At 42.8% G+C, this 26,439-nt stretch overlaps 1 long non-coding RNA gene across 1 annotated transcript; it reads right to left on the bottom strand.

Annotated features, from left to right (window-relative positions):
• Positions 1-25,992, bottom strand: LOC131492234 (uncharacterized). Its single transcript, XR_009251945.1, has 3 exons — positions 25,900-25,992; positions 23,279-23,368; positions 1-139 (listed from the first exon to the last, which is right to left on the bottom strand). It is a non-coding gene; the product is annotated as an uncharacterized LOC131492234 (long non-coding RNA).
• Between the last annotated feature and the right edge of the window lie 447 nt (positions 25,993-26,439).

Below are 26,439 nucleotides of genomic sequence, written 5' to 3' on the forward strand. Positions count from 1 at the left end.
CAGACCTCGGAAAGTGGGTCCCAGCTCATTCTTCTAGGAGTTCCCAAGACAAACATTTCATGTATTCATGTCCTAACGGAATGCAGCTCCTGTTCTTCTGAATTTCTGTCAGGGTTTCTTCCCGGAAACAAGCCTGAATCTGGAACAAACCATTGACTGCATCGATGAGGTGATGTCGTGGGACTCCGCAATCCAGGAGACCTTTAGTAAAACATGTCTTGTTCAAATACTGTCCGGGAAGGGGAGGAATGAAACACGGGAACAGCCCAGAAAATGCAAGGGCCTGTGCAGCTCAGCAACCAGCTTGCCTAGGGAAGCCACCCAGCGCCCACTCCTCAGCACTCAGTACAATAAGACAAATTCTCTCTGGCGACTCAGGAGATGCCAAGTTGCTACAAAGCTCCCAAGATCTCCCCTGGGGCGGGCGGCACAACCTGCTGGAAATGCAGCTCTGCTCTCTGTACTGAGGCAGCGGCAGAGGCCCTGAGTACTCTGGGAGCAATCAAAGCCCTTCCTGCTCTGAGGTGCCCTGGGTCAGAAAAGCCGATGGTGCGCCCTCTGCTGGCCATCACTGCCTGGGCAAAAGAACCCGCCTCTCCCGGTCTGTGGTGCTTGAGCTCTCTCTGTTGGCCATCATGGGCATTCTTGCAATGTGGAAGGCCCTGGTCGCTCAGCTGAGACACTGAAGGCAACTAAACCTGTTCTCCACATTGGGAAAGGTTTTAATGAGAGGGCCTGGGACACAAAGAAATCTTTTCCTTCTCCTTTCTTGTGAGTGAAGAATGAAACCGAATTTATTAACATAATGACATCATTTGTTTTTTTTTTTTAAATTTTTTTTTCAACGTTTTTAATTTTATTTTTGGGACAGAGAGAGACAGAGCATGAACGGGGAAGGGGCAGAGAGAGAGGGAGACACAGAATTGGAAACAGGCTCCAGGCTCCGAGCCATCAGCCCAGAGCCTGACGCGGGGCTCGAACTCACGGACCGCGAGATCGTGACCTGGCTGAAGTCGGACGCTTAACCGACTGCGCCACCCAGGCGCCCCATAATGACATCATTTGTAATGTTTTAAGCAATGTTCACAGAAAAATAGACCGCCAATTTACACTTGCTGAGCAAGCGGTAATTGTGTTTACCACCAAAATACTTGGTTAGATAAAGAATGAACACCTTTGAGAGAGATACCGGCGTCAGCTATGGAATGAATGAGTCCTAGGGATACAAGGGAGAGCCAATGTAATGGAGTCAATCCTGTAATACTGTTGTATGCTTTCACTTGTGCTTAAGTACAATATAATTTATAGACATATGGAATGACTACAATGTATGCCTAAAACTCATACAACAAATGTGTGAACAATATTTCAATTAAAAATAGACATCCTTTACACTATTTTTAATTTATCCTTCTTTGCCAATAAACTATCATTCCTGGGATGCTTGGGTGGCTTAGTCGGTTAAGCGTCCGACTTTGACGCAAGTCGTGATCTTGCAGTCCATGAGTTTGAGCCCCGTGTCAGGCTCTGTCCTGAGAGCTCAGAGCCTTGAGCCTGCCTCAGATTCGGTGTCTCCCACTCTGTCCCCCCTCCCCAGCTCGAGTTCTCTCAAAAAAAGAAAAAAGAAACATTAAAAATGAAAAATAATTCCTAATTTGGAATTTGTGAAATTCCATTTATACCAGATTCTCTAACATCACCATCTTGATGTGGAGAGCTTGTCTGAAAAGTCACTAATAATATCTTTGATGACACATATGTGACAAGGTCAGAATGAAACTTACAGGGAGCTCTGAATCAGTTGTGAATTTACGACATGTATCCTTGGCTAATATTTCCAATGAAACGTGCTTTAGGGATACGGATGGATGAAATAATGTCCACCAGTCATATAGGTAAATATCCTATAGGACCATTATGCCTTCAATTACTAATTGCCATCTCTTCAGCATTAAAAGAAAGCTGGGACAAGAAAATGTCTTTGAATTTGATGTAAGAGAAGACTAGAGTGTTTTAAAGTGTTCACCTACCTTCTGGAATCCTCAGATTAGTTGTGGACAAGAGGATAGCAACCCACAATTGGGATGCACACCGCTGGTCCCAGAGGGAGGATATGGACCTTATTGTCAATTTTTTTTTATCAATATCAGCAGTCCACCTCTGCCAGGTACAGACTTCAGGACCTGGGGACAACATAATGCCTGATGCCTGGGTTCAGAACTTGAGGAAGGCCAGCTGGTGGGGGAGAGGGGAAATCCAACAGGGCCTGGGGCAGTGAGAGAGATGGCCCCAGGACACCTCCCCACAGGGCAGACTTGGAGTATACCTGCCAAAGAGCAGCACAATCTCCCTCAAGACATCCCTCTCCATGACAGAACATGAGGCTGAGCCTCACAATTCCAGAAGAAATGAGGGCTACCCATCTGTTCAATTCCAATGGCTTCTGCAGGGCTTGGACCCAGGGATGTTGGAGTCTTGGGGTCATGGAACTCTGATGGCCATGATACAAGCCCTTTCTGCCCCAGCACTCAGAGCCACCTCATACATCCCCTCTCCCCTGATGCATCTAACGCCATCCACATACCGCGAGCAGGTGTCTACCTTCCTCTTTGTCACTGTTTCTCTCTAAACACATCTCTCTGTTTCTTCCTTTCACTCTTTAGGGAGTGGTGTAACATACGGTGCTAACCTTTATTCTAATACATGTGAATATCCAATTTTCCCAGCACCAGTTATTCAAGAGACTATTCTTCTCCACTGTGTATTTTTGACTCCCTTGTCAAATACTAGTTGACTGTGCATACATGGGTTTAGATTGGGCTCTCAATTTCCGTTCCATTGTCTTGTGTGTGTGCCTATGCCAGTGACATAACAGTGACTTCTTTGTGTTAGAATGAAGCTTGAAATCAAGAAGTGTGATGCCTCCTATTTTGTCCTTTCTTGCATTGGCTACTTAGGGTCTTTTTGTGGTTCCAAATACATTTGAGGATATGTGTTTCTAATTGCATAAAAATTGCATCTGAGTTTTGATAGAGATAGCATTGAATCTCTAGAGGGCTTTGAGTAGTATGGACATTGTATCTGTATTAATTCCTCCTACAGATGGACATGGGGTGGCTTTTCACTGACTTGTGTGTTCTGTTTCTTCCATGCAAATTGAATTTCTTCCATTTCTGCACACAAGTTTTATAGTTTTCTGTAGAGATCTTTCACCTCCTTGGCTAAATTTATTCCAATAAATTTTATTGTTTCTGATGCTATTGTAAACGAATGGCCAACTAATCTTTGACAAAGCATGAAAGATTATACAATGGAAAAAAGACAGTCTTCTTTAACAAATGGTGCTGGGAGAACTGGACAGCAACATGCAGAAGATTGAAACTAGACCACTTTCTCACACCATTCACAAAAATAAACTCAAAATGGATAAAGGATCTGAATGTGAGACAGGAAACCATCCAAACCCTAGAGGAGAAAGCAGGAAAAGACCTCTCTGACCTGAGCCATAGCAATTTCTTACTTGACACATCCCCAAGGACAAGGGAATTAAAAGTGAAAATGAACTACTGGGACCTTATGAAGATAAAAATCTTCTGCACAGTAAAGGTAACAACCAACAAAACTAAAAGGCAACCAACGGAATGGGAAAAGATATTTGCAAATGACATATCGGACAAAGGGTTAGTATCCAAAATCTATAAAGAGCTCACCAAACTCCACACCTGAAAAACAAGTAGTCCAGTGAAGAAATGGGCAGAAAACATGAATAGATACTTCTCTAAAGAAGACATCCAGATGGCCAACAGGCACATGAAAAGATGCTCAACGTCGCTCCTCATCAGGGAAATACAAATCAAAACCACACTCAGATATCACCTCACGCCAGTCAGAGTGGCCAAAATGAACAAATCAGGAGACTATAGATGCTGGTGAGAATGTGGAGAAACGGGAACCCTCTTGCACTGCTGGTGGTTAGAGGTTAGAGTGGAAGAGAGCCAAAGCATAAGCTACTCTTAAAAACTGAGAACAAACTGAGGGTTGATGGGGGGTGGGAGGTAGGGGAGGGTGGGTGATGGGTATTGAGGAGGGCACACTTTGGGATGAGCACTGGATGTTGTATGGAAACCAATTTGACAATAAACTTCATATACTGAAAAAAAATAAAATGTATTTAGTTTAGTTTAAATTTATGTATGCATTTCTTTAGTATTTATTTTTTCAAGTTTTTATTTAAATTCCAATTGGTTAACATACAGTGTATGTTAATTTCAGGTATAGAATGTAGTCATCCATAACTTACATACAACACCCAGTGATCCTCACTGCTAGCGCCCTCCATAGCCCATCACCCATTTAACCCATGCCCTTGCCCACCTCACTTATAGTAACCCTACATTTGCTATTTATAGTTAAGAGTCTGGTTTCTGGTTGATTTTTATTTCATTCAATTATGTGAGGGGTCACATTTATTGATTTGCATTTCTGAAACATCCTGCCTTTACAGGGAAAAAACCCTTCATCACGGTCAATGATTCTTTTCATGTGATCCTGAATTTGGTTTGCCTGTATGTTACTGGGAATTATTCATCTATATTCATCACGGGGATCCTGGCCTATAGATTTATGTTCAGATAGTATCCTTTCTGGCTTCTTACCAGGGTAATTCTAGTCTCATGAAATGAGTTTGGTGGTGTTCATTCCTTTTGAATCAGTGAGAGGACTGCTGTTAGTTCTTCTACAAACGTTTGGTTAAATTCACCAATGAATCCACCTGGTCCTGGGGTTTTCTTCCTTGGCAGAACTTCGATTACTGATTCAATTTACTTACATTGGTTATCTTCTTGTATTGATACAGTCTTCCTTTAATGGGTGTGTGCAAACCTTCTATATCTTCCTGATATGATCTTGGTAGGTCGTGCATTTCTAAGAACCTATCCATTTCTTCTAGGTAGGTAGTTTTATGTCATCTAATTCGGCCATAGTCGCCACTTTGTCTGCTTTATGTTTCTTTGGTATAAGGCATAATATCTTCTCTTTTATTTATAATTCTTTTGAATTTGGTCCTCTTTATGTCTTACCATAGTCTATGTATAGTCCTGACAATTTTGTTTCACTCTTCTGAAAACCCACTGTTTGTCTTCTTCATATTTTCTATTGATTTCATGGTCTGTTTCATTGGTTTCCACTCTCATATGGATTAATCTCTCCCTTTTGAGAACATTGGGCATAGATTGTTTTCTTCTTCCAGTTCTTAGAAGTTAAAGGTAGGTTGTTCATTTGAGTCTCAAATCTATCCTCCACGCATGCAAATCCAGTGACTGATCAGAGAACCTTCAATAGGTCTTTTCTGTCCTATTTCTCATTCTCAGAACTCTGAGAAATAGAATCCGAAAATTTATTTGAAGACACAATAAATGAAAACTTCCTTAATGCGGGGAAGGAAACAGATCCAGAGCAGGAGGCACAAAAAACCCCCATTATATTCAACAGAAGCAGATCCACACCAAGTTGTATAGTAATTAAAACCCAAAATGTCATGATAAAGAAACATTTTCACAGCAAGAAAACAAAAGTTGACAGTTACCTTCAAGGGAAACCCCATAAAGTTATCACTGGATGTATTTCAGAAGAAAATTTGAAACCGTAAGTGAGCAGCACGGTTTGGTAAAGGTGCCGAATGGAAAACATCTGCAACCAAAGAGAGTCTATCCAGCAAACTATCATTCAGATGGAAGGAGAGATCAAGAGGTTCCCAAATAAATACTAAGCAAGTTCACAATCAACAAACCACCCCTGCAAGAAGTGTTAAAGTGGACTCTTTAAGTGGAAAAGAAACACCTAAAGTGACAATATTAAAGTGTGAAACGCAAAAGCAATAAAAATGAGTATATCTGTAAAACATCAGTCAAGGTATTCACAATATGAAAGGTTTTGAAATAGGAACACTACATAGCTACAACACGGGAAGGAGAGGAGTAAACAACTGGTTCAAACTTAAACAACTATCAACTTAATATAGACTCCTATATGCAGAAGTGGTTAGGTACAAACCTAATAATACCCACAAATCAAACACTACTAATACATATGCAGAGTATAAAGACAAACAATTTCAACAGTGAAATTGTGAAGAAAACCAGCAAATCAAAAAAAGAGAAAGAGAACAAAGGATCAGAAAAAATCAGAAATAACCAATATCAAGTAGTAATAGGATAAGTACATGTCTATCAATTACTTTGAATAGAAACAGAATAAATGCTCAAATCAAAGGCACTGGGTGACAGATAGGGGCAACTGGATGGTTCAATCGCTTGAGATTTTGACTCTTGATTTCGGTTCAGGCTATGATCGCAGGATCATGGGATTGAGCCCCAACTGGGCTCTGCACTGAGCATGGAACTTGGTGAGGATTCATTCTCATTCTCATTCTCTCTCTCCCTCTTCCTCTGTCTCTCTCTTCCCTCATTCGTCCCACCCCGCCCTCCCATGCCTGTGCTCTCTCTCTTCATAATAAAAGGCACTGGGTGATAGAATGAGTAAATATATAGGACTCATCTATCTTCTACCTACAAGAGACTAATTATAGAACTAACGTTTCAAAAGAAATCTGCAGTAGCAATACCTTTAGCAGACAAAATAGATTTAAAAATAAAACTGTAACAAGAGACAAAGAAAGACACTATAATAATAAAAGATACAATCCAACAAAAAGATAGAACAATTTTAAACATATATGCGCTCAACCTGAGAGCATCCAAATACACAAAGCAGTCCAAAACTAAAAAATTGATAGTCATCCAATAATAGTAGGGCACTTTAACACCCCAATGACATCAATGGAGAGATATTTCCATCAGAAAATCAACAAGGAAGTAGAGACTTTGAATGATAGAGTAGACCAGATGGACTTAACCGATATACTTTAGACATTCCATCCTAAAACAGCACAATACACATTCTTTTCACGTGCACATAGAACATTCCCCACACTCGATAAAATATTAGGTCATAAAACAATCCAAAACAAAATCAAACCAATCAACACCATACCATGTGTCTTTTCAGACCACAATGCTATGAAATAGAAGTCTACAACAAGAAAAAAAATCTGGAAAAGGCACAAAATCATGGAAGTTAAATAACATGCTACTAAATAATCAATGGCTCAATCAACAAATCAAAGAGAAAATCCAAAAAAACATGGAAACAAATGAAAATGAAAACACAAGAATCCAAAATTTTGTAAAGCAGGAAAACTGGTTCTAACAGGGAAATTTATAACAATACAAGTCTGCCTCAGGAAAAAAAAGAAACAAAAAACCACACACTGAAGGAAACGCCATAACTTTATAAAATAAAAACCAGACAAAGGACAACAAACAAAACTCACAAAGGACAGAATGAAAAATAATTAAAATACAAAAAGAATAAATGATATAGAGATTAAAACTATGCACCCGATGCATCAAAAACAGATGAGGCAGTACGTGAAATCCTATCATACCGAGAGAGGCAGGGTGATGGTGTGAAACAGTCCAGAGCCAAGCAAGAAAGGGGCAAGGCAAAAACAACCTCCAGTGCAGAGAGACAAGGGCAAAAAAAAAAATGAACACACTCCCTCCCAGATGCAGGGCGGTGTCAATGCATAAACATCTCCCCGCTCCAAGTGGGAGTGCAAACATAACTTACTTCTTGTCCTAGACCTAACCCTAACACTAACCCAAATCCCAACACCTAAACATAACAGCTAACCCTAACCATAACCATAATACTAAACCCTGTCCCTATCCCTACGCCTAAACCCAAACCTAACCCTACTGAACTGAGAAAGTAAACAAACCCTAAACTAACCCTAACCTTGAGCCTAAACCTCTAACCCTAACCCTATAACTCTAACCCTAAAACCCTAACCCTAATACTCTAACATTACCTGCTAACCCTAAAATTATAAAACCTAAAACTAACCCTAACCCTAACCATAAAACTCTAAAACTAACCCTAACGCTAACCACTAATCGAATCTCCACACCCATAACCCGAACCCAAGTCCTAGACCTAGACCTCACCTTATCCCTAAACCTAATGCAAACCCTAACACTAATGCTATCAACTTACCCTAACCCCACCATCTAACCATTACCCTAACTCTCAAACCCAAACCATAACCCTAAACCTAAGCCTAACCCAAGCCCAAACCTAATGCCTAAACCGAACTCTAACTCCAAACCCTAACCCTTAACCATAACACTAAACACTAACCATAACCCTAAACATAACCCTAATGCATAAACCTAACTCTAACCCCTAACACTAACCCCTAACACCAACCCTAACCGTAACCCTAACCCCTAACACCAAACCCAATCCCAAACCCTAACCCAACACACACGACACACAGGAATGGTGTCACATCCACACTGGTGAAGTACCTGGTCAGAACATTAACCCTAGTTAAGGATCTTTCTAGATGGGGACCCAATTCCTATCTCTGAGAACACCACAAACAAATGGCCCAAAGCGGTACAGAATTACTAGACATGGAACATCCAACATCATCATGACATTTCCAATACCCACATGGAGCAGCACAAGGGGGCTGATGAGGCCCAACTGAAGATGGCACACACACGAGGCTGATCCTGGAACAAAAAGACTAAGCCTGAACAGCCCATTCTGATGAGGCCCACACACAATCCTCTGGGGAGACCAGGGAGGTTCAGCGCTTGGAGCTTCCTGGGACCTAACCCTAACCTTAACTGTGACACTCACATACCGCTCAAACTAAACCTCAACCCAACTCTAAACCTAACCCTACACATGACCCGCACCCACGCATGGACCCTCATTCAGCCCTCAGGGTGATCACAGCACTGGTGTCGCTTTGGCCCTGGCAACATCCATGGAACGAAACTTAACCTTGGCAAAAGCTTTCTCCTAATGGGGACCCAATTCCTAAGTCTGAGGACATGACGGACATGGGGCCCAGAAGCGGAGGAGGATTATGTGGCATGGAACCTGGAACATCACTATGTCATTTCCAAAGACCAGAAGTAGCTCCACAGGGGACTTCTTGAGGTCTAACTGAGGAGTGGCACTGGCACCCAAAACTCAGCCTGACTGGGACCCTCCTTAGACCCCTCTACTCAGCCTTGTGGGGTGACAATGGCCCTACTGGGGGTATAGTGCCAGGAGCCTCCTGTGACCAAGCCCTAATCTTAACAGTGACCCACGGTATACACGTGAACCTAAACCTCACTTCATCTTTAACACTCACCCTACACCTGACTAGCACCATGCATGTGCCCTCATATCATCGATACAGGGAGATCACAGGACTGGTGTCACTTCAGCCCTGGAGATTTCCCTGGCCAAAACCCTAACTGTAGCTAAGGCTTTCTGCATATGGAGACGGAATTTCCACAGTCTGACAAGAGCAGGCACAATAGGTTGAGAAGCGGTGCAGGATAATTGTGTGTGAAGCGTGGAACATCACCGTGTCATTTCCAAAGCAGGGGTTCAGATGCACAGGAGGATTCCTGAGGCCTACCGAAGAGTGCGGATATAGGTGTGGGGCAGTGGAACGCAAAGACTAATGCTGACTGGTACCCTTCCTTCTGCACTCCAGTCAGCCCTTCAGGGAGACAACTGCACTGCTGTAGGTTCAGGGTCTAGAACCTCCTGGGAACTAATCTCAACCATAAACAGAAACATAACTCTAACGCTACACCTAAACCTAACACGAACTCTCAAACTAACTCTAAACCAGACCCACACCCGCCCATGTGCCCACATTTCAGCCCTCCATGGAATTCACGAGAATGGTATCGCTTCAGCCCTGGCGACATCCCTGTACCGAACCCTAACCCTAGCTAAGGCTCTCTCCCCATGGAGACCCAATTCCAAAGTCTGACAACAGCATATACATGGGTTCCAGAATTGGTGCAGAAATACTCAACATAACATGGAACATCACCATGTCATATCCAAAGCACGACTGCAGCTACAACAGAGGATTTACGAGTGCTAAACGAAGAGCATTCCATACACTTGTCTGGACTTTGTACACAAAGAAAAATCCTTACTGGAAACCTCCCTTGTGTACTCCACTCAGCCCTTCGGGGAGACAGCTGTACAAGGGGATTCCTGAGCCCCACCAGAAGGGTGGCCCATACATTTGACTGGCCATGGAACCCAAAGACTAATCCTGACTGGCACCCTCCGTTGTGTACTCCACTGAAACCTTCGGGGAGACAACTCCTCTGCTGTGGGGTCGGTACCTGGAGCCTCTTGGGACATAACCCTGACCCTAACCTTAACCCTAACCCTCACCCTACACCTGACCCTATCTATCACACTAACTCTAAAACATTTCCAAAGCCAAGAATGTGCCCTCACGTCACCCTCCATGGATTCACAACACTGGTGTCACTTTGACCCTGGCAATGTCCCTGCACCGAACCCTAACCCTAGGTAAGGCTTTCTTCCCATGGGGACCCAATTCCAAAGTCTGACAACAGCATGCACACGGGTTCAAGAATCGGTGCAGAAATACTCGCCATGGAACGTGTAACATCACAACGTCATTTCCAAAGAGCTATGGCAGCTGCACTAGAGGACTTCTTAGGCCTAACTGAAGGGTGGCCCATATATTTGTCTGGACTTGGAACCCAAAAACTAATCCTGACTGGCACCTTCCCTTGTGTACTCCACTCAGACCTTCAGGGAGACAACTGCTCTGCTGTGGGGTGTCTAGAGACTCCTGGGACCTAACCCTAACCTTAAACATAACCTTAAACATAACCCTCACCCTACACCTAACCCTATCTGTAACCCTAACTCTACACTTGACCCGCACCATCTCATGGGCCCTCACTTCAGCCCTCGAGGGAGATCACAAGACTGGAGTCACTTCAGCCCTGGCGATGTCCCTGGACCGAACCCTAACCCTAGCTAACCCTAGCTAAGGCTCTCTCCCCATGGGGACCCAAAACCAAATCTGACAACACCACGCACCTGGGGTCCAGAAGCGGTGCAGGATCACTCGGCATAGAACCTGGAACAACACCATGTCCTTTCAAAGACCCGGCTGCGGCATCCCGAGAGGATTCCAGAGGCCTCACTGACCAGCGGCCCAAAGAGTTGTGTGGTCTTGGAAGCCCAAGACTAATCCTGACCAGCACCCTACCATGTGCCCTCACCTTATTCCTTCGGGAAGACAACTGCACTGCTGTGGGTTCAGTGCCTGGAGCTTCCTGGGTCCTAACACTACCCTAAACCTAAGCCTAACCAGAACCCTCAACTGAAACCTAATCCTATCTCAAACACTAACCCTCCACTTGACCATCACCATCACATGTGCTCTCACTTCATCGCCGGAGGGAAATCACAAGACTGGAGTCGCTTCGGACCTGGCAACGTCCAGGGACAGAACCTTAACCCTACCTAAGGCTCTCTCCCCATGTGGACCCAATACCAAAGTCTGACAACACCACATGCCTGGGCTCCAGAAGCGGTGCAGGATCACTCGGGATAGAACCTGGAAGGTCCCCAATGCTTTCGAAGGCCTGGCTGCAGCTGCCTAATAGGATTCCTGAGGCCTACTACACCAGTGACCCATAGAGTTGTCAGGCCTTGGAACCAAAAGACTAATCCTGACTAGCACCCTCCCTTGTACACTCAGGCCAGCGGGGAGACAACTGCACTGCTGTGCGTTCAGCGCCTGGAACCTCCTGGGACCTAATTCTAACCCTAACCCTAAACGTAATCCTAACCAGAACCCTCAACCGAAACCTAATCCTATCTTGAACTCTAACCCTACACTTGACCCACATCATCGCTGGGCCCTCAATTCAGCCCGCGAGGGAGATCACGAACCTGGAGTTGCTTTGGCCCTGCCGACTTCCCTGGACCTAACCCTAACCCTGGTTAAGGCGCTAACCCCGTGGGGAACCAATTCCAAAGACTGACAACAGCACACACATGGTTTCAAGATCAGTGTAGAAATACTCTACACAGAATGTAGACCATCACCACGTCATTTCCAGAGCACGACTGCAGCTGCACGAGAGGATTCCTGAGGACTATCCGAAGTGTCTTCCATAGATTTGTCTGGAATTGGAACCCAAAGACTTATCCTGACTGATACCCTCCCTGGGGACACCACTCGGCCCCTCGGGGAGACAACAGCACTGTTGTGGAATCAGTGTTTGGAGCCTCCTGGGACCTAACCCTAACCGAAACTGTAACCCAAACCATATCCCTCAACCTACACTTAACCCTATCTCTAACCCTAACCCTGTACTTCACCTGAAACTTCGCATGGGCCCTCAATCAGCCCTCTAGGAAGATCATGAAACTGGAGTCGCTTCAGCCCTGGTGACTTCCCAGGACCGAACCCTAACCCTAGCTAAGGCTCTCTCCCCATGTGGAATAAATTTCAAGTCTGACAACAGCACGCACATGAGATCGACAATCAGTGCAGAAATACTCGGCATGGAACATGGAAATTCCATGTCATTTGCAAAGCGCAACTGCAGCTGCATGAGAGGATTCCTGAGGTCTACCTGTAGGGTGGCCAATACATTTTTCTGGCCTTGAAAACCAAAGCCTAATGCTGACCAGCACCCTCCTTTGTGTAGTGCACTCAGCCCTTCAGGGAGACAACTGATCTACTGTGGGTTCAGTGCCTGGAGTCTCCTGGGACCTAACCCAAACCCTATCCATGACCCAAACCATAACCCTCACCCTACACCTAACCCTATCTATCACACTAAGTCTACCGCAGACTCAGAGCCACACATTTTCCCTCACTTCACCTTCCATGGAATTAACAACACTGGTGTAGCTTCAGCCCTGGCAACTTCCCTGGACCGAATCCTAAACCTAGCTAAGCCTCTCTTCCCATGGAGCTCCAATTCCAAAGTCTGACAATACCACGCAGATGGGTTCAAGAATCGGTGCAGAAATACTCGGTATGGAGCGTGTAACATCACCATGTCATTTCCAAAGCAAGACTGCATCTGCAAAGAGGATTCCTGAGGCCTACCCGAAGGATGGCCCATACATTCATCTGGCCTTGAAACCCAAAGACTAATCCTGACCAACACCCTCCCTTGTGTCCCCCACCCAGCCCATTGGGGAGATAAAGGCTCTGCTGTGGGGTCAGTGCCTGGAGCCTCCTGGGACCTAACACTAACCCTACACATAACCCTAATCGTAACACTCACCCTACACTTAACCCATTCTCTAACACTAACCATACACTTGACCCGCACCCTCCCATGTGCCCTCATTTCAGCCCTTGAGGGAGATCACAAAACTGGAGTCGCTTGAGCCAAGTCTATTTCCCTGGACCGAATCCTAACCCTAGCTAAGACTCTCTCACCATGGGGACCCAATTCCAAAGTCTGACAACAGCCTGCTCAAGAGTTCAAGAATCGGTGCAGAAATACTCGGCATGGAACGTGGAACATGAGTATGTCATTTTCTAAGGGTGACTGCAGCTGCAAGAGAGGTTTACCAAGGCCTATCTGAAAGGTGGCCCAGATATTTGTGTGGCCTAGAATCCAAAGGCTAATCGTGACTGGCACCCTCCCTTGTGTCTTCCACTCAGCCCTTCGGGGAAACATCTGCACTGCCTTCGGGTCAGTGTCTGGAGGCTCCTGAGACCTAAACCTAACAGAAACCCTAACCAGAACCCTCAGGTGAACCCAAACCCTATCTCGAACTCTAACCCTACACTTGAAGCGCACCGTCACATGGGCCCTCACTTAAGGCCTCGAGGAAGGTCATGAGACTGGTCTCGTCAACACTGGCGATGTCCCTGGATCGAACCCTAACCCTAGCTAAGGCTCTCTCCCCATGGGTACCCAATACCAAAATCTGACAATCCCATGCGCCTGGGGTCCTGAAGCGGTGCAGGGTCACCTGGCATAGAACCTGGAACATCACTATGTTGTTTCCAAGCCCCACTGTAGCTGCCCCTGAGAATTCCTGAGGCTTACCCGACCAGTGGCCCATACAGTTGTCTGGCATTTGAGCCCAAAAATTAATCCTGATGAGCACGATCCACTGTGCCCTCACTCAGCCCTTCAGGGAGACAACTGCACTGCTGTGGGGTCAGCACTTGCATCCCCCTGGGAACTAACGCTAACCCTAACATTAGCCAGAACTCTCAACAGATCCCTAACCCTATCTCAAATCAAAGCCTACTCATGACCTGCACCTTCACATGGGCCCTCACTTCAAACCTACATGGAGATCACAAGACTGGATTCGCTTCAGCACTGGTTATGTCACTCAATCGAACCCTAAATTTAGCTAAGGTCTCTCCCCATGGGGACCCAATACCAAAGTCTGAAAACACCACATGTCTGGGTGCATGAAGCGGTACAGAATCACTCGTTAAAAAACCTGGAACATCACCATGTCCTTTCAAATGCCTGGCTGCAGCTGCCCAAGAGGATTCCTGAGGGCTCCCTGAAGGGTGGCCCATACATTTGTCTGGCCTTGGAACTCAAAGACTAATCCTGACCAGCATCCTCCCTTGTGTACTCCACTCGGCCCTTCGGGGAGACAGTTGCTCTGATGTGGGGGGTCAGTGCCTGGAGCCTCCTGGGACATACCCTAACCCTAACCGTAATCCTAACCCTAGCCCTCAACCTGCTCCTAACCCTATCTATCACACTAACTCTACAGCAGGCCCACAGCTGTGCATGTGCCATCACCTCAGTCCTCCATGGAATTCATGATACTGGTGTCGCCTCAGCCCTGTCGATGTCCCTGGTCCGAACCCTGACCGTAGCTATGGCTCTCTCCGCATGGGACCCAATTCCAAAGTCTGACTACAACACGCACACGGGTTCAAAAATAGGTGCAGAAACACTTGGCATGGAACCTGAAACATCACCATGTGATTTCCAAAGTGTGAGTGTGTCTACAAGAGAGTATTTCTGAGGCCTACCTGAAGAACGTCCCATAGAGTTGTCTGGTCTTGGAACCCAAAGACTAATCCTGACTGGTACCCTCCCTTGTGTACTCCACTCAGCCCTTCGTGGAGACAGTGCCTGGAGCATCCTGGGGTTGGGGTTTCAGTGCCTGGAGCATCCTGGGTCCTAAGTCTAACCCTAACCTTAAACCTAACCATAACCCTCAACCTACACCTAACCCTGTCTCATTAAAAAGGACAACATCAGAATCAGAGGGCTCCCAGAAGATGAAGAGAGAGACAAAGGGGTAGAAGTGTTAAGTCAGCAAATCATAGCGGATATTTTTTTTTACCTAGGAAAAGGCACAGACATTAAAGTCCAGGAAGCACAGAGGACTCTCATAAGATTCCACAAAAATCCACCAGTAAAAGGAATATCATATTCAAATTCACAAAATACTCAGGCAAGGAAAGAATCATGAATGCAGCAAGGGAAAGAAGTCCTTAACCAACAAGGGAAGACAACAAAGATCAGGTTTGCAGCAGACCTACCCACAGAAGCTTGGCAGGCCAGAAAGGAGTGGCAAGATATACTCAATGTGCTGAATCAGAAAACTATGCAGCCAAGAATTCCTTATGCAGCAAGTCTGTCATTCAAAATAGAAGGACAGATTAAAAGTTTCCCAGACAAATAAAACTTAAAGGAGTTCGTGACCACTAAGCAATTCCTCAAGGAATTTTCAGGGGGGCTCCCTGAGGGGAGAAAAGATAAAAAAAAAAAGAATAAAAAAACACCAAAAGTACCAAAGACTGGATAGCACAAAAAACACCACCACAAAATCCAATGCTACAAGACACATAATGGCAATAATCTCATATCTGTGAGTACTCACTCTAAACGTCAATGGCATAGATGCTCCAATCAAAAGACACAAGGTAACAGGGTGGGGAAAAAAAGATCCATCTATATGCTGTTTACAAGAGACCCATATTAGACCTAAAGTCACCTTCAGATTGAAAGTAAGGGGCTGCAGAAACATCTATCATGCTAATGGTCGCCAAAGAAAGATGGACTAGCCTTACTCATATCAGACAATCTAGACTTCAAAATAAAGATTGTAACAAGAGATGAATAAGTGTGTTGTATCATAATTGAGAGGGTCTATCCACCAAGAAGACTTAACAATTGTAAACATTTATGCTCGCAATGTGAAAGCACCCAAAGATATAAATCAATTAATCACAAATATAAAGAAGCTCATTGATAATAAAACCATAATAGTATGGGACTTCAACACCCCATTATGACAACAGAAAGATCATTTAAACAGAAAATCAACAAACAAACAATGGATTTGAGTGAGACACTGGACCAGACGGACTTAACAGTTATATTCAGAACATTTCATCCTAAAGCAGAAGAATGTACATTCTTCTCCAGGACACATGGAACGTCTGCAGAATAGATATCATACTGGAAAACAAATCAGCCTTCAACAAGTACAAAAAGTTCTAGATCATACCGTGCATTTTATCAGACAACAATGCTATGAAACTCAAAATCAACCACAAGAAAAAATTTGGAAAGATAACAAACACTTGGAGACTAAAGAACATACTACTAAAGAATGAATGGTGGAATACAAGCTGGTGCAGCCACTCTGTAAACAGTATGGAGGTTCCTCAAAAAACTAAAAACAGAACTACCCTATGACCCAACAATTGCACTGCTAGGCATTTATCGAAGGGATACAGGTGTGCTGTTTTTAAGGGACACATGCACCACCCCCATGATTATAGCAGCACTATCAACAATAGCCAAAGTATGGAAAGAGCCCAAATGTCCACCAATGGATGAATGGATAAAGAAGTGGTGTGTATATATATATATATATATATATATATATATATATATATATATATTTATTTATTTATTATATTATATATAATATATATATTATATATATAATATAATATATATGTAATATATATATAGTGATATATATATAATATATTATATATAATATATATATATGTGATATATATAAAAAAGACTGAAATCTTGCCATTTGCTACTACGTGGTTAGAACTGTAGGGTATTATGTTAAGTGAAATTAGAGAAAGACAAAAATCATATGACTTCACTCACATGAGGACTTTAAGAGACAAAACATATGAACATAAAGGAAGGGAAACAAAAATAAAATAAAAACAGCGAGGGGGACAAAACAGAATGGACTAATAACTATGTAGGACAGACAGAGTGTTACTGGACGGGATGTGGGAGGGGGTTGGGCTAAATGGGTAAGGGGCATTAAGGAATATACTCATGAAATCATTGTTGCACTATATGCTAACTAATTTGGATGTAAATTTTAAAACATAAAAAATAAAAGTAAAAAAAAGGAATGAATGGGTGAACCAAGAAGTTAAAGAGAAAATTTAAAAGTACATGGAAGCCAATGAAATGGATAACACCACAGCCCTAAACCTCTGGGATTCAGCAAAGGTAGTCATAAGAGGAAGTTTATAGCAATCCAGGCCTTCCAAAAGAGGTAAGAAGGTCTCAGATACACAGCCTAACTTTATACCTTAAAGAGCTGGAAAAAGAACAACAAATAAAACCAAAACCAGTAGAAGACAAGAAATGATAAAGATTACAGCAAAAATCAATGCTATCGAAACTGAAAACAGAAACAAAAACACACAGAAAAAAACAACAAATAACCCCCCTCCACCCACACACAAAACAGTAGAACAGATCAATGAAACCAGAAGCTTGTTCTTTGAAATAATTAATAACATTGATAAACCACTAGCCAGTTGGATCAAAAAGAAAAAGGAAAGGACCCAAATAAATAAAATCACGAATGAAAGAGGAGAGGTCACAACCAACACAGCAGAAATACAAATAATAAGAGAATATTATCAGCAAATATATGCCAATAAAATGGACAATCTGGAAGAAACAAACAAATTCCTAGAAATATATAAACTAACAAAACTGAAACAGGAAGAAATAGAAAATTTAACAGACCCATAACCAGTAAAGACATTGAATTAGTAATCAAAAATTTCCCAAGAAAAAGAGCCTAGGGCCAGATGGCTTTCCAGGGGAATTCTACCAAACATTTAAGGAAGAGTTAACACGTATGCTCTTGAAGCTGTCCCAAAAAAAGAAATGGAAGGAAAACTTCCAAACATTTTCTCTGAACCCAGCATTACCTTGATTCCAAAACCAGAAAAAGACCCACTAAAAAGGAGAAGTATACACAAATTTTCATGATGAACATGGATACAAAAATCTTCCACAGGATATGAACCAAACAGATCCAATAATACACTTAAACATTACTCACCACGACCAAGTGGGATTAATACCTGGAATGCAAATCGGGTTCAATATCCACAAAACAATCAATGTGACTTATCACATCAATAAAAGAAAGGACAAGAACCACAAGATCCTCTCAATAGATGCAGAGAAAACATTTGACAAAATACAGCATCCTTTCTTGATAAAATCCCTCAAGAACGTAGGGATAGAAGGATCATACCTCGAGATCATAAAAGGCATATATGAAAGACTCGACGCTAATATCATCCTCAAAGGGGCAAAAGTGAGAACTTTCCTCCTAAGGTCAGGAACAAGACAAGGATGTCCACTCTTGCCACTGGTATTCAACATAATATTGGAAGTCTTAGCCTCAGCAATCAAACATCACAAAGAAATAAAAGGCATCCAAATCGTCCAGGAGGAGCTCAACATTTCACTCTTCATAGATGGCATGAAACTCTATGTGGAAAACCCACCATAGTCCAACAAAAAACTGCTAGAAATAATACAGGAATTCAGCAAAGTGGCAGGATATAAAATCAATGCACAGAAATCAGTTGCATTCCTTTGCACCAACAATGAAGCAAGAGAAAGAGGGATCAGGGAATCGATCCCATTTAAAATTGCACCAAAACCCATAAAATACCTAGGAATAAATGTAACCAAATAGGTGAAAAATCTATACACCGAAAACTATAGAAAGCTTATGAAAGAAATTGCAGATGGCAAACACACAGAAAAGACAAATATTGCATGCTCCTGTATAGGAAGAACAAATATTGTTAAAATGTCAATAGTACCCAGAACAATCTACATAGTCAACACAATACCTATCAAAATAACACCAGCATTCTTCACAGAGCTACAACAAAGAATCCTACAATTTGTATGGAACCAGAAAAGACCCCGAATAGCCAAAGCTATCTTGAAAAAGAAAACCAAAGTAGGAGGCATCACAATCCTGGACTTCAAGCTGTATTACAAAGCAGTAATCACCAAGACAGTATGCTCTTGGCACAAGAACAGACACTCAGATGAGTGGAAGAGAATATGAACACAGAAATGGACCCAGAAACGTATGGCCAACTAATCTTTGACAAAAAGGATAGAATATCCAATGGAATAAATACAGTCTCCTCAGAAAGAGTGCTGGGAAAACTGGACAGCGCCATACAGAAGAATGAGTCTGGACCACTTTATCACACTCAAAATGGATGAAAGGCACTCAAAATGGATGAAAGACCTAAATGTAACATAGGAAGCCATCAAAACCCTCGAGGAGAAACCTGGCAGAAGCCTCTTTGATGTTTGCTTCCACAACTTCTTAGTCAACAAGTCTCCAGAGGCAAGGGAAACAAAAGCAAAAATGAATGATTAGGACCTCATCAAAATAAAAACCTTCTGCACAGTGAAGGAAACAATCAGCAAAACTAAAAGGCAACCAACAGAATGGGAGAAGATATTTGCAAACGACATATGAGATAAAGGATTAGTATGCAAAATCTATAAAGAACATATCAAACCCAATACCCAAAAAACAAGTAATCCAGTGAAGAAATGAGCAAAGACATGAGCAAACACTTTCCAAGGATGACATCCAGATGGCCAAATGAAACATGAAAAAATGCTCAACATCACTCATCATCATGGAAGTACAAATCAAAAACACAATGAGATAACACCTCACCCCTGTGAGAATGGCTAACACTAACAACTCAGGCAACAACAGATGTTGGTGAGGAAGCAGAGAAAGAGGAACTCTTGCACTGCTGGCGGGAATGCAAACTGGCACAGTCACTCTGGAAACCAGTAGGTAAGTTCCTCACAAAATGAAAAAGAGGACTACCCTACAACCCAGCAGTTGCACTACTAGGTACTTATCCAAATGATACAGATGTGCTATTTTGAAGGGAAAAGTGAACCCCAAAGTTATAGAAGCACCATAAACAACAGCTAAAGTATAGAAAAAACCCAAATGTCCATCGATGGATGAATGGATAAAGAAGATGTGGTGTGTACACACACACACACACACACACACACACACACGCACACACACAATAGGGTATTGCTTAGCAATCCAAAAGAATAAAATGTTGCCATTTAACCTGCATGGATGGAACTAGAGGGTATTATGTTAAGGGAATTTAGTCAGAGAAAGACAAATATTATAGGACCTCACTCATATGAGGACTTTAAGATACAAAACAGATGAATATAAGGGATGGGAAGCAAAATAATATAAAAACATGGAGGGGGACAAAAACATTAAAAAACTCTTAAATGTGGAGAATAAACAGGGTTACTGGAGGGACTGTGGGAAGGCTGATGTGTTAAATGGGTAAGGGACTTTAAGTAATCTACTACTGAGATCATTGTTCCACATTATGCTAACTTGGATGTAAATTTAAAAAATAAATTAACTAAAAATTAAAAAAAAATTAACCCCGTAAATAAAAGACATCCCAACAGAATATTGTTGAAAAGCTGTCAGTCATGAGTCCCCACTAAGGTTTGTACCTAAGTGGCTTTCTTAATTTCCCTAGTATCTCATAAATACGGACAGTGTGCTCTGACACAAATCTGCTCTTGCCCTGCCTCTAGGTGAGCAGAAAGAATATATTCACCTTTGACTTGGCTTGTTAAAAAGAAAAGAGAAAAGCAAATTCATTTGAGATAAAGCAAGTTTTACTCATGATGCAAAATCTGCTTGACTACTTTGGACATAATGTATTGCATTTGTTTATGGCTGACTTTGCCTAAATTAGTGAATCTTTTTAAATGACCAAATATTGCACATTTCACTTAGTTGCAAACACACACACACACACATAGCATGAAACAAAAGTGAATAGGATATAACATAAATGCAGTAAGCACATAAAAGTTTAGTTTTCCTATAAAACATAAAATAACTGCTTTGGCAACAGTTTTCCATTTGATAACTTCACAAGCAAATTTATATTGACTTCCAATTTATTAACCATTTTTAGAAATACTATGTTTCATGATAACTCTAAATACAAATGGGATTATTTTTCAGAAAGAGGGAAACATTTTTTTTCTCCTTAGTATATTAATTAAGCTGAAAACTGAAAGGATATCAGTTTTGTAAAAGACAATCCCAACAGACAACATTGTTGGTATCTGAACCATCATGTCAGTAAAAGTACAGTCAGTGAGGCTGTATCCTTGACTGAAAATCATGCACCATTTGTGGAGGGAACACCAGAAACTCTCCTCCAACATGATGATTGTCATTCAGGAGCTGTATTTTTTTTTTTTTTTTGATGAAATGGCATGTTCAGACTATCTTTATCATGACTCCAATCTCTGGCTTTTTAAGTCCAGGTCAGTTCTAAAATGGTCTTAATTCATTTGCCTCGGGTAACTTCTCTTAATCCTGAAAACCCAAATAAAAGAGACCTCAAATTAATTTTTTGATCATTAAAGAAAATAGGTCTACCAAAATGACATATACCAAACCTTACTAGCTATGATAGTATGCTTATCTCTTCCAAGTTACTAAAAGATTTACTGCTTGTATTCAGCTTAATGGTCAACCTGGCATTTAATGGGAGCCTAGGGAAACAACAGTAATGTATTTTTGGAATTTCAGGCTATTTCTTTGTTTCAATGAGCAGTCACTATAAATATGTTATGGTCTACAGATTTATTCTAGACCTATTTTCTATGTTTAAGTTTATATTTGAGAGAGAGAGAAAGAGCATGAGCCAGGGAGGGGCAGAGAGAGGAAACACAGAATCACAATCAGGCTCCAGGCTCCCAGCTGCCAGCACAGAGCCCAACATGGAGCTTAAAGTCATGAGCAGTGAGATCATGACCTGTGCCAAAGTCAGATGATTAACCAACTGAGCCACACAGATGCCCGAAGACCTATTTTAAATTTGCAAATATCAGACTCCAAAAGTACTGACTATTATCTAAGCCTTTAATTCATTCACAAGTTGTATTGACTTTGAACAAAAGTAATTTTGACAAGATGCGCTAGTCTTCTACTTTTAGGAGCTACACAGACATAGAAGCAGAAAACCAACAGCTTCCTCATACACAACTTAAGAATCATCTCTACACCACTGATGCCAATTTAAAACAACAATTATATGGCCACTTGATCAACATTCATAAGGTCATGGCAATGGTTTGGAAATGCCAAATGAAACCAGAGCTCAACACGTGTAAGGAGTCACACCATGACCCTTAGGATTTCCATCTACATGTCCAAATGACAACTATTAACAGCTGCTTTCCTGTCAATTTAATGATGGTACAACTTGCATGAATGCAAATATAACATACTTTTTAAAACAGAGCTCATTCTGAAATAGACAATCTATGCAGAAAAATCCTAAGTTCTATTTCAAACAATCAGTTGCACCCAAAGAAAGAACGATACTGTCTTAACTATAAATAACTGACTTTCAAAATCTACGACGGGTTTTCACCAATACAGCTCAGTCATGTTACCAAGAACACATGGTAAACTCTTACAACAAAGGCAATGACCTTTTCCTCTATATTGTAGGAAAAAATAACAGCTATTATCTTGACATTATGAATTCATTGTATAATTCAGACCTGTTACAAAGGAAACAAACTCTCTCAGTATTCTTACAGGCTAAATTTTGCAAAGGGAAGAATACGTTTATATAATCATTAAGGATAACAGAAATTGCAGCAGTAAAAAATAAAAGGATGTGATATTGAAATTCAACCTGTGGGTATAATTGCTCAGATACTAAACTTAATCCCATTTCCTGAATTGTTACACCAGCTTTACACGTACCATTGTTTATATTATACCAGGCTGAAGTATGGCTTTTCCCCATTCATCTTGGGGACATATGGTAGATGAAAGAAAGTGGGCTTTGGAGCCCATGAGAACAAAGTTATCCAAAGGACAGCACTTACTAGTACTGTGATCTCAGAAACATGACCTACTCTCTTTTGAGCTTCAGATTGTTGATTTTCAAAATGAAAACAATCATACTTACCTCACCTGGAGGTTATGATGTCCGTGCTAAAGATGTAATTCCAGTGCCAGCCAGGAACTTGGAGTATAGAGGTAGAGGGAAGATGCAAGCCTATACAAATAAATAAACAAACAGAGTTATAACTTGGGCTAAGGGCAAACTGGGATTAGCACTGTGTGAGCAAATAATGGCCACAAAGGCCTAGAGAAAAAAAAAAACCCATGTAGGTAGTGACTAGGTACAACAGACAGAAACCTGTTATGGAATGGATTTGCCCCCAAAATCCATACATTGAAGTCCTAACTACCCATGGGACTGTACTTGGATACCAGATCTTGAAAGGTAAAGTGGAGGTCGAATGAGCTCATTTGTGGGGAGGGACTCTAGTCTGATAACCGGTGTCCTATAGGAAGAGAGTGGGCAACTACACACACAGAAGGAAGACCACGTGAAGATAGTGGGAAGGAGGCTATCCACCATTCATGGAGAGAGGACACCCACCCTGGCCACACCTTGATCTGAAGTGTGAGAAAATAAATAAATCAATTTCTGTTGCTTAAGCCACCCAGTCTGTGGTACATTGTGATGGCAGACACAGCAAAATAATACGAAATCCTAATATTTACTTGCTCAGCAAATGGTGTGTGAGCCTTTGAAGGAGTCGGGCACTGTTAGAGGGCCCTAAGGAACCCGCCCTAAACAAAGCTAGTTTGGTCTTTGGAGCCCATGGAGCTGACAATCTGGCAGGGACTGCAGTACGCAACATCCAGCAAGCAAGAAAGAAAAACAGATGGTGCCAAGGGCCAGGAAGAAAAAGAATGCAGGGAAGGGATATCGGGTGTTCAGGTCGGAGAAGGAACAGTTTTCAGTTTTACATAGAGAGCTAGCAGAGACTCCACTGAGCAGGTGATGTCAGAGCAAGGTTATGATGGAAATGAGGGAGTATGTCTTGTTGGCACGTGGAAGTATATCTTCGACAGAGAGAGGCAAAGTGATTGCAAAGACCTGAAGCAGGAGTATGTGCCTGACAAGCTCAGGGAACAGGGAGGGGCCAGTGTGGCAGCAGCCCAGTAAAAAATGGGAGGGGAATAGGAGAGGCCTACAGGGAGGTAGCAGAGTCTGGGGAGGGTAGCAACTGTGTGGTTCACAGCTGGAGTCAGGTGTCTGGAGACATGAACAGCTGTGGGCAGTGCATAAAGACTTAGAGGCCCCAGATGCTGGCATATAGAAGCCTGAGGCTGGCTGAAATCACCCCAGAGTAAGGGCGGATGGAAAGCAGATGGGGGGCAGGAAGAAGATGAGGACCTACCAACACAGACACTGGTGAGCAGCAGCCCAGATGGTGGGAGGAGGAAGGAAGTAATTTTTAAAGAAAGGGGGTAATCAAGTGAGACTTTAAAATGGTGCCACGTAATCCACATACTGAAGTTTGAGACTTCACTGTGACCTTCAGCGATGTGTGTCATCCATTAAAGAGATGAGAAGTAGGGATGAGTGGGAGAGGAAGCCCATTCAGACTCAGCTGACAGAGAAACAAGGGAAGTTCTGCAGGCACCGGCACGTACACTGCTAGGCATACGAAGACAAAGCAGGTGGTGCTGGATGGGAAGTGATTGCTCCCCATGGGCCGGGAGAAACAGCTGCAGGTGCACAGGAAACAATAATGCTAGTATGTGCAACAAGAAATATTTGTACTTGCTTAAGCTCTATCAGAGCGGATAACCATGGATAGTTAACCATGAGATAAAAATAACCTAACTGTAAAGTCAATACCAAACCAATTGTTGACCCAACACAGATAGGCAATCAAAGAAAGATGAAAGGAAGTAAAAGGAACTCAGTGAACACAAACCCCACCTGATTACCAGTAAAATCACCTCTAGCATTTCTAGTTTTAGAGGCCCCGCCTGCCTAGGGACATTCATGAAATGGCCATGGTATCCTGACCGTGGAAAAGTAGCATAATCACTTGTTTCCTAAATAGTGATTCATTTGAATGGCCACACGAGGGTTTTACTGTCTCTTCCAATCGGTGAAATGGACCTTCCCGTGAAGAGGCGGGAATAGAGCAAGAAGACAAATAGACTGATGGAGCTGCTTTAAAATGTTTTTAGCTTCACTGTTTTTTGAGAGAGAGAGAGAGAGAGAGAGAGACAGACAGACAGACAGACAGAACACTCGTGGGGAAGGGGCAGACAGAGAGTGAGACACAGTATTTGAAGCAGGCTCCATGTTCAGAGTCATCAGCACAGAGGTGAAGCGAGGGTTCGAAACCACAAACCGTGAGACTATGACCTGAAGTGGGACACTTAATCCACTGAGCGGCTGAGGCAGTGCAAAATACGTCTGGCCTAAAAGGAACATCAAGGCTACATCGCCGATGAAGGGGTGCAGAAGGGGCACATGCATGATCCCCTCCTGTGCCAAGGTGTGGGAAAGAACATGAGTGACACCCCTCCATCGCAGAGACAGTGGCGCAATGGTGACCCCCTCCCTTGATGTGGGAGGGCGCATGTGTTAACCCCCTCCTGTCCAAAGGGGGGGGGAATGCTAATGCTTGAAAACCTCTCATATCCAGGGTGGAGGAAGTACTACCTAAGCCTTACCCTACCCCTTATGTCAGTGCCAACCCTAACACTTACCTTAAGAGATGTGTGTTTCTTCAGCCGTGAAAGTGAAAGAACCATTCGTGAAATATCACATTTAATAGTGACATCACTACTCTCTCCCTAAAAGGTGGCACTGTGCATGGGTGACCATCTCACACACCAACCAGGGGCAAGGCAGAATCCTGAACCACCTCTGGCATCAAGTGGGGAGGGGCACAAGTTTGAACGCCCTCCAATGCTGAGGGGGGTTATGTGCATGTGTGAGCACCCTTCCCACCGAGGTGAGTGGGGCCAAGCATGAACACTGCCCTTGCTGAAGGAGGGTTGTGTGCCTGTACAAATGGTCTGCCTCACAGAGTGGGGGTTGTGGGCATGCCTGAACCCCCTTTGGCAAGGAGGGGGGGCTTTGCACATGCATGAACACCATCCTGGCGAGGGGAGTGGGGAGCATACGTCAACGCCCTCCTGGCTGCGTTTCTTCAGCTGTGTTTCTTCAGTTGTGAAAGTGAAAAGAACCATTCATGAAACATCACATTCAATAGTGACATCAGTACTTCCTCCCTGAGGGGTGGC

This window comes from Neofelis nebulosa, chromosome 12 (assembly GCF_028018385.1).
Source record: "Neofelis nebulosa isolate mNeoNeb1 chromosome 12, mNeoNeb1.pri, whole genome shotgun sequence".
NCBI lineage: Eukaryota > Metazoa > Chordata > Mammalia > Carnivora > Felidae > Neofelis > Neofelis nebulosa.